At 45.6% G+C, this 13,538-nt stretch overlaps 1 protein-coding gene across 1 annotated transcript in view; it reads left to right on the forward strand.

Annotated features, from left to right (window-relative positions):
- The window catches only part of LOC144752806 (parathyroid hormone/parathyroid hormone-related peptide receptor-like), a 334,785-nt gene that overhangs the window by 26,512 nt on the left and 294,735 nt on the right, over positions 1 to 13,538 (forward strand). The gene's annotated exons all lie outside the window — the stretch shown is intronic.

Genomic DNA, 13,538 nt, shown 5'->3' on the forward strand with positions numbered 1-13,538 from the left:
AATGCGACCAACGCTGACGGCGATGCTTCACATCTATGTGCAATTAATCTTCTTAATGAGGTAATCCAACTTTCACCTACAATAGGAAACAAATTCTTTTCAGACTTAGAAGATTTGGGGCCCGATGTAAGTCACCAAATACCGGTCGGTAACGGCCGAATTCGGCCGTTACCGACCGGTATTTGGTGATTGAGATGTAGGAGGCAATATTTTGCACAATCTGTAAATTTACCGAATCGGTAAATTTACCGATTCTGTAAAATACCGAATCGGTAATTTTACCGATTCGGTAAATTCCAGATGTAGGTAGCACTGTTTACAGTGCTACAGGCCTTCAGAATTCGGTATTTTACCACCCAATCCTATTGGGTGATAAAATACAGAATACAGGTGTACATGCACATCTGTGCATGTACACCTGTGCCATGTGACAGACAGACATGCCCTTAGGGCATGTCTGTGTGCCACATTGCACACATGCCTGTATTTGGGGTGCTAGAGGGTGTCAAAGTGACACCCCCTGCACCCTTGCTACAATCGGTATTTACCGAATCGGTAAATACCGATTCGGTAATGCCCATTAATTCCTATGGGCTTCAATGCCCATAGGAATCAATGGGCATTACCGAATCGGTATTTACAGAATCGGTAAATACCGAATCTTAACGATTCGGTATTTACCGATTCTGAAATTCCTACATCCCCCCCCTCCATTTTACCACTTCTTAAATACCGAAACGGTATGATTCGGTATTTAAGAAGTGGTAAAATTAAATTACCTACATCGGGCCCTTGATGTTTTCTCCAAACAATAACACTGACTTTTGATTTGGCACGAAGTGTTCTGAGAGACTCTGAAGTCGACCTTCATTTTTCAAAACAGAGTTACTAACTTTGGAACTCTATTTTTTTATGATCAAACTTTTGTTTTTCCAAATTTGTATTTTTTTATTTTTTGGCACGAAGTAATCTGCTTAAAGTAGAACTATTCATAGACAACTAGAATTCTTTGAAAAACTTCCAAGAGACAATATTTGACCTTGTCCACATTCAAACAGTTTATATAATCTGCCATGGAATGGTCTCGACTTTTTCTTCTATAAGTAAGAGCCATTTCATAAATGTATTTTCGGGATTCATTCGGATAACATTTTCATATGTCAAACTATATGCTTTGAATGAAACATTGCTTTAAATGCGTACAGCACATATGCTTTTCGTGTACAACCAGTACCAATGCATTTTTATGTATTTTGGGTGGGTTTTAACACATCATGTTTCGATATGTTTTTATGTGTTTATAACTTAGTAATGTCGTACATAAGAAAGTGGAGTGGATGTTATGTGACGTTTTAAGCTCGATGTGAATTTTCCTGATTCATGCCCTTATATAGGTACAATTCACATTGCTCTTATTAAGGCACAGAAATCAAGCCCTTATTTAGGCATAGCCCATGCTACCCAAATACAGGCATGGCTACTTCCACCCACACCAAACGTCACCACGATTTCTTGGAAAACCAGCTTAAGCAGTTAGGGAACTTCCCCTTGCTTGAATAATGATTTGTCCAAGAACTCAGTTACTTTACAAAGAACAACTATTCCCTAGGGTTTCTTTCCTGACGTTCATATGCTCGACTTTACGTCAAACTATGGCATTCCTAAACAACTTCAAGGTATAAATATACCTTCACTTGCTCTAGCAAGATACAGTGGTTCGGAGCAGTTCGCAGCTCACTACAGCAAGTGCCGAAGGAAGCCAACTCTCCAGCTGACGCACTGATCAGGAAGCTGCCTTTCTCCTGCCGAGAATCCAGCTCCAGTGTTTCGTCTCCCCTTGCGGGGTGTTGGGAAATCGAGTCCCGAGACAGAGATACCAGACCTCCTTCATTCTGACCAAGATATGGAGCTGATTAGAACCTAGAGAAACCTTTGGTAGATTCTTGGCAAAAACAACTAAACCTATGCTACACAATACTAACTTCTTCCCTCGTACTAGACTTAGGTTAGGTACATTGGGGTAGGCGTATTTTAGAAGCAGCAGTTGAGTATTTTAGTCAATCTTATTTATGTATGTATTTTTATATGGCTTAGAAACCATACAATGCTCTTACGGTATTATTTTATAATACTATTCTCGATGTACGCATTATACTTTGCAGTCTGCATAGCGAGTGTAGCAGTTCACTTCTCTTGCATGAGAAAGAAGACTGTTCAATAAACCCTTTTATTGAAAACGCCCGTCTCTCTATTTCTCTGCAACTCTGTTGAAACGAAACATGCACGATTGACTGAATTAAATACTTATCTATTGTTTCCGCGACTCTGAGAGAGATATTGTTATTCTTGGGAAATAAGGTTGCCATGTTTATGCGGTTGTCAGAAACTAATCCCTTCTTGTGTATTCGAGAAAGTTTCTAGTGACCTCTGAGTTAGCTGGCACACACACAATTAATTTTAGTATATTCAATGGAGACCTAGTTGACCTCAGTCCTATGTCTAATCTATAGGATATATTATTCCAATGCGCAGAGCCTATTGGGAATATAGGAACTACACTACAGGCTAGCCCGCCCACAGTTGTCGGCCGTTGCATTGCTGTCAGAGCGCATTGCGCTAGCTCCACACAAAGGACCGAACCTGTGAGCCCAGTTCCTTAAAGAAAGGAGCAGGGACGCAGAGTAGGAGCGCGTTAAAATAGTACAATAGAAGTGCAATCCTGCCAGCCACAGAGAGCGGCAGGGTGCGCTAAAAGGCGATGGATGCCCTCAGTCCTCGGTAGGCTCTTGCTATGTTGCCTTCATAGAGGTCCAACCAGGTGTGGTATATGTAGACCCCCAGGTATGGCAGGCAGGGAGGTTCCCATGGTAATCATGCAAGGTCTCTTGTGAGGTATCCTGCCCTCGCCACTGGGAAGAGTCGTGACTTTCGTCAGCTCACATTTAGGCCCAAGAGAGAGACAAATTACACCAGCAGTGCTTGAGCCCCCTTTAAGTCCTCATCTCCTCCTTTGAGAAACAGCAACAGGTCGTACGCATATAGCACTATGTGGTGCTTGGTATGCCCAACATTTAGTCCCCTATAAGTCTATCCGATCCTGGCCGCAATCGGCAGAGACTCCATAGTGAGTTCAAACAGTAGGGGGGTGAGCGGGCATCCCTGTTGAGTGCCACACTCTACCCGTCATTCCCTTGATATGTTCTTACCTGTGCATAACCTCGTTGTGGGACTGGTGTATAGGAGTTTAGTCCAGTTAATCACACCCTCTCCTAGTCCCATGTGCGCTAGAACTTCATACAGGTAGGGCCAGTCCAAGCTGTCGAAGGCTTTTTCTATATTGAAAGCGAGGATTGCTGCACCTTCCTGATTTTTCCCATTCGCTTCTATGACAGAGATCAGACGTCTGATGTTCCCCGCTGTGCTGTGGGATTGGATAAACCCAGCTTGGTCCTCAAGCACTACCGTGGTCATGAAGGACAATAGGCGGGTAGCCAGGATTCAGCTTAGGATTTTATAATCGATGTTTAACATCAACAGTGGGCGGTAAGCTGATTTATAATGGGGCAGCTTGTTTGGATTCAGGATGGAGGGAGCCTGTATCTTTGTCCGTCCTGTAGAGCTTTGCTAAGTGGGGCATTAGTTCAGCGGAATGTGTGAAGCAGAACTCTACTGGAAGTCCGTCTGTGCCCGGAGTTTTGTTGTGCACCATATGCTTAACAGCGGCAGCTATTTAATGTGTTGTTATGGCCCTGCCCAGCACAGCCGCTCCCTCCTCCGTGATCTGCGTGATCTTGATGTCTACCAAGTATGCGGTTCTTTCCTGGGGGGCGCATGACGGTGGACTGGCATACAGAACGTAATAACCTGAGAAAACATTGTTGATTCCCTCTTGTGTGTATACCTGAGAACCCTCTTCATCCTCTGTTTCCAGAATGGGTGAACCCCTTTTGTCAGGATTCGCCAACCATGCTAGCAACGCACCGAATGTATCTCGTCCAGCATGTGTCTTGTCCATGTAGCCCTTGTAATCAAAGCATCGAAGTCTCTCAGATTGTGTCGCAACCTCTTCCCAGGCTCCAAGGAACTCCGGTTGGAGCTCAGGGCAATTCGCTCTCCGCGTCTCTATGTCTCGTAGACAGTATTCAACTTTTCCTACATTGTTCATAAGTGTTTGTCTAACCCCTTTAGATTCAGCAATGCAGTATCTTCGCATCACTACCTTAAAGGCATCCCGTTCTATTTGGGGGGTGGATGCAGGCCCAGTGTTATCAGTGAAGTATTGCATTATTTTGGTCCTGATCATTTCGCGGAAGACCTGGTCTTCTAGCTATTCAGGTTTTAGCCTCCATGTGGGGATTGAAAGCCTGCGGGGCACCCAGCCCAGCTGAATCAGCACTGGGTTATTATCTGAGATAGTGCGGGAAAAGTATTCGATTGTAACAATCAAACTATGCACATCAGGTGTAGCTAAGAAGAGGTGTAGGTGAGCATAGACCTCATGAAGGCCCGAGAAAAAGAAATAGTCCTGATCTTGCGGGTTAAAGTGCCTCCAGGAGTTTACCAGGCCCCACTGTTGTTGCTATTCCGAAAAGGTATCAGACATGCAGTTAAAATCCCCTCCAACTAACGTTGTTGCCGTCAATAATAGGGCCAGTTGTTGCGACAAACAAGCAAAGAAGGTTCCCTGATCAGTGTTCGGGGCATATACATTTATCATGGTGAGGTCCCTCCCCTCCAGTCGTCCCCGGATCACTATATGCCTGCCGTTCGCATCTATTCCGGTGTTCGGGAGTTGGAATGGGACCCCCGCTCTGGTCCATATAAGGCTCCTTCTGGCATACACCGAGTATGTGGTAAAGTATGTCTGGCCTCACCATTGTCGCCTCAGCGCCTGGCCCTCCTCGTCGGTGGGTGTGTTTCTTGCAGTAGCGCGATGTGTAATCCTTGTCTAAGTAGTTAGGAGAACACCTTGTATCATTTTGCCATGCTATGCATGCCCCTAACATTGCATGATAGATACTTATAACTAGTCTGTTGGCCATGTGACTACTCTGGGTAGTATAAAAGTGCTCCCTTCCCTTCTTGTATAGCTTTGTGCCCCCCAACTAGTATGTTCCGTGTTCGAGCTTCTATACCACTTGTGTGACTTGCTAAGTCCCCCGTTAAACAGCAATAACCAACAATCCTAACACCCTGCCCCAAGGGCAAGAGGCAATGTGCCACCTGTCCAGACCATGTATATGTTCGTGAAAGTTCGTGGGAAACATTCCACAGCGTTCCTTAGGCTTAGGGGGTGCCTCTCGGCCAGGCTTTCTTCCGGCTTACTAATGGATAGGCGTGATATAAGGTGTGTGATAATTGTCTGAGAGGAATCAGCATGTCCAGAGCCAGAAAAAGATAGTCCTTTCCAGCTATTCAGGGGTGTATCTGGCATATCATATAGGTCATCTGCCACGCACGGTGTTCCAGGCTCAAGTTTCCAGAGGCATAGGACTCGAGGTTTGATTCAGTGTCTGGTGGAAGGGACCCCGTTCAGCATGCTCCTGACTTGTCTGGCCTCTGCTTATTTGGGCAACAACCTCCATCACTCACTGGCGTCTTAGTTTAGCTTCAATGTGTGAGGGGACGGCCAAGCTATCCTTCCATTGTTTATTTCTGGGATTCCGCTGTGGTCTTTGCCATACTCGCCTTCCATGTCAAGCTTTGGTTCATTCTGGATCTCCAGCCAATCCCAGGCTTCCTGCTGTGACTGGAAGAATCGTGCCCCGTCAGGGGTCGCCACTGAGCTTTGCCAGGAAGAGCATTGCGTACTGAAAGTCCATCTGTCACAATTTTCTTTTGACCTCTTGGTAGGATGCTTTTTGTTGTTGTACTTCGCTGGAGAGGTCTGGAAAGATGCATACCGTTGCATTGTCTACTCTGAGTCCTCCTTTTTTGCGTGCTTGCACTAGTATGCAATCCCGGTCTTTGTAATAAAGAAGTCTTGCCACTATTGGTAGCGGAGGAGCATCAGGCTGGCAAGGTCTAGCCGACACTCTGTATGCTCTTTCAAGGGCAAAGAATACCAACAACCCCTCGGGGGCAACAGCTGTACGTAGCCATTGCTCCATGTATTGTACTGTATCTGTGCCCTCAATTTTCTCCGACAGGCCCACTACACGAATATTGTTGCGGCGTGAGCGGTTTTTGGCATCCCCTGCTCTGCTCTCCAGTGTCCGCATCGTGGCCTCCATGAGTTGCAGGCGCTTTTGCATTGTCCCTATGGCTGGAGGAGGTCGGCGAGCGTACGTTCATTATTGACCACTTTGTCTGCCAGTTTCCTTTGGTCATCTTTAAGCAAGTTGAGAACAGCACCAATAGTGTCAATTTTGAGTTCCAGAGGCTCCCTAGATGTAGTGATATCTTGTAATACGTCCTGTAATGTGGGGTCTGCTGCTGGCGTTTGATCTGCATTCTTCTCCTCCTGGTCAGGCTCTTTTCTCCTAGAGGATTTGTCCTTTTTTTAATGTTCCACCCTTGGTGAGGGGGGGGGCAATTGGGCTATGTGGGGTCCGGTGTGCATGTCCCTGTGCATCTATCACAGAAACTAAGGCCCTTTGGTCCTCGACGCACCAAAAGCTGAAGTCTCCGTGGTCCCTCAGGCGGTGGAGGGGGGTCCGATGCACCAAGTTGTGTGTGCTAACCTATGTTTACTGTATGCAGGTTAATCGCTGCTGTCCATGCGTAGGTGGCATGTGCAGCCCTCCAAGCAGTTGCCCTGCACCAATCAGGGGGTACTCCTCCAAGAACACAGGGTCTTTTAGTAGTAGTGGGCCTCTTCGGCAGTGAGGTCAAATACAGGACACTGGGCCAGTTCAGTTCTTGTGTCCCTCTGGGGGTGAAAAGCAGCAGGTGAGTGTCAACTCCCGCCTACCCATCTCGTATTGCATCTGGGCCAGAAGGTATCATCCCCTGAGGTTGCAGATCCCACAGCCTTATGCAGCGCTTCCGTGTCCCACGGGGCCCCCGCTATCTCTCAAGTGTGCTCCGCCACAGCGGCCCTGCTTAGTCTCGAGGGTACGACCAAGCCCTCCTCCTCTACGTCTGTTACTCGTGCGGTTACCTCCCACCTTTTTGTGGCGTGGCGCAACGTCTCATTGCTGTGTCGCTGCTCACCGGTGTGCAGTTGGGTAGAGGCAATCAGCGGCACTTCCTCTTCAATGCCACGAGCCACCGCCGGATACGCCTCTCGCACATCAGGCACTCTGCCTCTTCTCTTGGCCGTGGCCAAGCCCACAGCAGCTCCTGGCATAGCTTCTCTTTGGGGTAAGTGTACAGCTCTGTCCACCGGGTTGCCAGTCTGCAGGCGCAGTGGTTCCGCCATATGTCAGAGGCGGTCACACTGAAGCAGCTCTCCTCGGCTAGTCCTCACTCCTCCACCACAGTCGCTAGCCTCCGAGGGCAAGGGGCATTAGGGAGCAGGTTGCCCACAGTCTCGGGTGCCCCGGTCACTGCTTCTTCTCATCATAGCCAAGGTTGCCCCAGCCAGGGGGCGCTATTTTGATCTGAGACTCTGCCAGACAGGCTCAAATGTTGGATTCCATGGCTGCACAGCGACGGGGGCAGCCCGCAGCAAGGTAAGGTCCTTTTGGCAGTGCCCAGTACAAGATTAGGGCCCGGTTCTGCTGGAAATGGGGTCAGGATGGTACCAGATTGCGCCTGAGGAGCTCAGCAAAGTGCTGCTCACTCCATCAGTGTCAGGCCACGCCCTCCATCTTAAGCAGCCCTTTAAACAGGCCATTGCTGACTGTGTGTGCAGTTTAAACTGCAAAGTCAACCTGGCAAAAAAACCTTTTCCTAGGCCCAAACCTTCCTTTCAATAAATACAATCATCCGTGAGGTAGACCATGGACAGCCCCAAGGACAGGGTGCAGTGTATTTAAAAAGTTGAACATGATGTAATTTTAAGTTTTACATGTCCTGGTGCAAAAAACTCTTGAATTCGTTTTTCATTACTGTAAGGCCTATTTCTCCCATAGGATAACACTGGAGTTGCCTTATACATTTTATAAGTGTATTTTCCAAATGTGAAGAGATAAGTTCTTGTTTGGTGTCTTTGCTATTGGGATGAAAATTCCTATTCAGTGTTGAAGTCGGGTTTTTGATCACAATTTTAAAAATACCACTTTTTGATAGTTAAACAGGTAGTGCTGCCTACAAAGGGTTTATTCACAAAATATTTTTTAAATAGTTATATAAATATTCTGTAATGTGACCACATATGACGCCTGAAAACATTTTAAATACAACTTAAACAATCAATTCAGTAAATAAATTACAGTAACCAGGTTTTTTAAAGGTAGTTTGATTTATAAAAAAAATACGAAAAACAAGGGGTTCCTAAAAAAATAAGTTCTCACATAAATTGATAACAGAAGTCAGAGATGAATCAACGATGGAGATATACTAGTCATCAATGTATCAACACCCATCTCCACAGAATTGAATTTAACAATGGCTAAGGGGAAGAATGGGTTATATGTCGACATTTTGGTCTCCATTGCAATATGTCAATGAGACCATCTTCAAGACATCAGTGAGTCTTGTGAAATCCATCGACCCCTTGAACAATTGTTGCCAAGTTGACACAATAGTAATGAAAGGATCTCTTCGAAGGTACTGAAAAGTCTACTTAAATCAAATATTGGATGACTTCATCTGGATCAGTAACTAGTGTATTTCATCATCTTTTAACTCGAGCCGTAGCACTTGTCAACCGGTCCGTGACAGTGTTCCACATAAGTCAGACCTGTTCACCTTTTCACCGTATCGGACAGTTCGGGTGTCGGGCCACTGCTGGGGGCCCCATAGCTGGGGTGTTTTGCACCTTAGTCTTATCCCAATTTAGCTTGAGGGAGTTAAGAGTTCATCCAGTTGGATACATGGCTAAGACAGGAGCTGAGATCCTGTGGGCCCACTTCCCGCACCGACGACAAAGAAAAGATGATCTGAGTGTCATGAGCATTGGAGAAAATAGTCAAATCCTGGCTTTCCACTAGGTCTGCCAGAGGATGGACATAAATATTAAAGAGCAGGGGGCTGAAAGCAGATCCCTGTGGGACACCCCCAGGTGAGTGATTGGTAACTAGGGGCCAGATGTAGGTAGCCAAATACCGGTCGGTAACGGCCGATTTCGGCCGTTACCGACCGGTATTTGGCTTTTGACATGTAGGTGACAGGAAACAGGCCATTTCGGTAATTTTACCGATTCGGTAAATATACCGGTCGGTAAATTTACCGACCGGTATTTTTACAGAATCGGTAAAATTGAGATGTAGGTGGGACTCTTCTGAGTCCCACAAGCCCTACAAATTCGGTATTTTACCATCAAATTCTATTTGATGGTAAAATACCGATTCAGGTGTGCATGCACATGTGTGCATGCACACCTGTGCCATATGACAGGCAGACCTGCCCTTAGGGCAGGTATGCCTGCCACATGGCCCCTGAACCTTTTTTGGGGGTGCTAGAGGGTGTCAAAGTGACACCCCCTGCACCCTTGTCAAAATCGGTATTTACCGATTCGGTAAATACCGACCGGTAATGCCCCATTCATTCCTATGGGCTTCAAAGCCCATAGGAATGAATGGGGCATTACCGGTCGGTATTTACCGAATCGGTAAATACAGATATTTACCGATTCGGTAAAAGGAACATCTGGATGTTCCTACATCTCCCCCCTTCTTATTTACCGATTCTTATTTACCGAATCGGTAAAATTCGGTAAATAAGAATCGGTAAATATTTCCTACCTACATCTGGCCCTAGATGCCTTATTGGTGGAAAAAACCTGGAAGATGCGATCGGCGAGAAAGGATTTTAACCAAGCGAGTGCCACATTTTTTGGAGGCCAAGTTGAGCCAATCTATCGATAAGCTTGTTGTGGGAGACTGCGTCAAATGCCGTACTGAGATATAAGAGGATCAGTGCGGCTGTACCACCCATATCTAGCAGTTGATGCAGGTGTTCCGTGACTCCGAGCATGGCGGCTTCTGTTCTGTGATCAGCTCCAAATCCTGCCTGGGAGGGGTCGAGGGAATGTTGGGTTTCTACAAATGTTGAGAGTTGATTATTGACATGCGTTTCTAAGATTTTGGACAGAATGGGCAGTAGTGAGATGGGTCTGTAGCTTGCCCATTTGGAAGGGTCCAAGCAGGGCTTTTTCAATAGGGGAAGTACCATGTCATGTTTCCAAATTTTGGGATGGTGGCCTTCTCTTGAGGAGGAGTTTAAGAGGTCTGGATATGTGGACTTAAGACGTTCAGCTTGGAGGGAGGGAGAGAATCAAGAGGGGAACCCGATTTATTAGACCGTAGTGGGTCTGTAAATTGGGCAACCTCCAAAGGGTAGAAAAAGTGTAAGTGGGAGGGTGTTAGCTCACAATCTGATGGGGTTATTTCCTTGAGTGGTGCAGGGTCGAGGATCCTGAGGAAACATGCTTTTTCAGTTGGAGAGGAGCACCTAGTTACCGTGGCCAAAGTCCGACAAATATTTGCCACCTTGCTGGAAAAAATTCTGCCGGGCTTAACATTGGACCTGCGAAAATGATGGAGAGAATGCAATATTGCCGGTGTTGGAAAAGTCTTGGATGACTGTGAAAAGGGTCTTGTGACAGTTTTGTCCTTTTAAAATGTTATCAGAGTAAAAGGCAGCTCGGGTGCTTCTTCAATGGGCATGGTAAATATTTTGGGCTGTCTTAAAAAATAATTTTGCGGTATTATCATAATGCTTTTGCCATGTTCTCTCTAATTCTTACAGGATTTTTGTTCTTCCTGCAGAGTCTCACTATCAGGCACGGCCCGTGCAGGGCGTTATACCGGGGCGGTGACGGCAGGCGGGAGAGGGTCAGGGTGGGGGGTTGTAAAATGTGGGATATGGACCATTGCAGGTAAGTACCGAAAAAAGAAATAAAACGAATTTCGTTACCTGCGCTGCATTGCCAAATGTGATGCAGCGCGGGCAACATATTTCGTTGTATTTTTTTTTTTCGGTACTTACCTGTAATGGTCCATATCCCACATTTTACGAGCCCCCACCTTGACCCTCCCCCGCCTGGCGTCACCGCCCCGGTATAACGCCCTGCACGGGCCGTGCCTGCTCACTATACCATGGGGCTTGAGGATGCTTTCTAGCTCCTACTCAAAGTTTCTCTGGCAGGGTGGAGTCAAGGGAAGCACGTATCTAGTTGTCCACCACAGGGAAGATGGGGGTGATATGGGGAACTAATTACCTTAAAGCTCTCAATTGGCTCCCATATGAAACAAGCATCCAATTAAAAATCACTTGCAGGGCTCAAAAAGCCCTTCATTACAAGACCCCGAGATATCTGGCTCATCAATTAGTGCTCTCGGGCGGTGATCGATTGGCTCAGAAATTGATTCTCTCAGGCGGTGATAGTTCACCAGGAGCTCCAGCACTCCTCTTCTGAAACCACAAAGATTTTCCAAAAAGAAAATATACAGCTGCGTCTTCTCTGTGATTGCCTTGATGATCTGGAACACATTGCCCCCAGAAACAAGACTTAACCCCTCCAGTGACTACTTCAAGAAAGAAATGAAGTTTCTACTGATGAGTAAACTCACATGATCATTACGTTACTCGCATAAGGGATGTTGGCCAGCTCTGCGCTTGATGTTTGCTGTATTTTGTTTTTATGCATGCACTTTTTTATCTATCTGTATCCGGGTGCAATAACTGTTTTACGTGGTTCTTTGCCCTATGTTTCCCTTGTAAAGCGCTCTTATACCCGCAAGGGTCATGTTCACGCTATATAAAACCTTCTAAATAAATAATAAGGGGAAAGTGTCAGTTAAACATAGTTTGGGGCTAGCCTTTGTGGTAGAGAGGTGAAGTGACAAGATGCAACCATCTGCACAGCTCGGTCGAAGTGGCTTAAGTTGAATTTGTCTCATTTCTTGTAAAAAAGTCTGGTCTGTTTGAAGAAGTGGCAAGAACAAAGGACATAAAATCTAAGATATTCTGATCAATGACCTGGGCCTCAGTTGTATCAAAATGACTTGTTTTTTGCTCAAACCTTACAATATAAACATAAAATGAGTCTTAAAACGCACTTTGTTCTAATTAGGCCAGAAATGTATTAAAGTGTCAAAATGTATACCCATTTTGCAAAATCGTTTTTCGGGTTTGTTGGGCTCCAGACAGCTGAGGTTTGCTGCATCTTGGTGTGTTGATGAGGGTGAACCGACACAGTGATACCAAATGGCAACTGTATGGTTGCCACATAATAAAATCGGATTATACAATTTTATAAATTGATAATATTGTCGAGAGCATTTAGAGGAGCTGTTAACTTGAAATCCTTTGTTTTCCTTGCTTTCCTTGCTGCAGAGAAATTTGGCACATTTCCTTTCTACTTCTGCTCTCTGTTAATATTTCCGTCCCATTCCCTCCCATCCTGATCTCTACCCTACTCTATTATTTTGCCCCCACTCTCCTATCTGGTTTCTTCTGGCCCTCTTCTCCTTTACTCCTTCCCCTGCTTTCTAGATTGACTCTACCAGACAGCACATGCTGTCTGGTTGCGAAAATCTATTGTGAACTTTCAGTCCACCCACTGCTTCCCATTGGTTACTTTAATGTCATTCTCATTTGCTTGCTTTTTACTTGATGGCTTGCCGTGTCAATTTTGTGTCTGTCCCTTCCCTGGAGCATATCCTCTGTAGTTGAGTCCTTCCAATGCTCCTGTTTGTAGCCTCCTCCCCAGCCTGGGCACCCACCAATGACTACACCACACTTGGAGCTTGGTATTGCATGTCTTTATTCTTCTGCGTGTAACCACAAACTCAACATTGTAAACCTGCATTCATTTCACTATATTTGAACACTTAAACTTAAGTCACAGTCCTACGGAGTCCATTAGGAGCCAAAAAGGGTTCTGTCATTGCTAACTCACACAACACTACACCCCTCCACTCCGTTAAATAAATATAATTTTTTACGAATATATACAGTTATAATTCTTCAAGGAGTCTTTGTGGAGCCCTAATAACATGTCCTGATCCTTTCTTTGGAAACTGGGAACAGACAAAAAGAAGTGTCCATGACATTCATTGGTGATGTAGGGACAACAGCAGTCAGGAAGTTCTAAATAGACTTCTCGGAACCAGTATGTGCAGTGACATCAAGGACTGACAAGCGATGAGCCAAATGTCGAAAGTGCGAGGAGTCTCACGTAATGGACTTTCCAGGACGTTGGGCACTCACCCTGTGTATTGTACTAGTAACAACGTGAAATGGCTCAGCATCAAAAGGAGCATCAGCTTTGCATTTTCTCAGCTGACAGACAAGTGCTCGAACTCCTCTGTTGAAAGTAATGTCCTTAGCATATCTGTGCTTGTCTGCATTTGCTTTTATTTTCTGTTTACGATCCAAGTCCTTTTTACAAGTTTCATCCTCATTTGTAGATCTTTTGTTGGTCCACTGAGGTAACTTAGTCGTCATGGCTCTCCCAAACATTAATGTAGCAGGGCTACAACGAA

The sequence above is a fragment of the Lissotriton helveticus genome, chromosome 5_1 (assembly GCF_964261635.1).
Source record: "Lissotriton helveticus chromosome 5_1, aLisHel1.1, whole genome shotgun sequence".
NCBI lineage: Eukaryota > Metazoa > Chordata > Amphibia > Caudata > Salamandridae > Lissotriton > Lissotriton helveticus.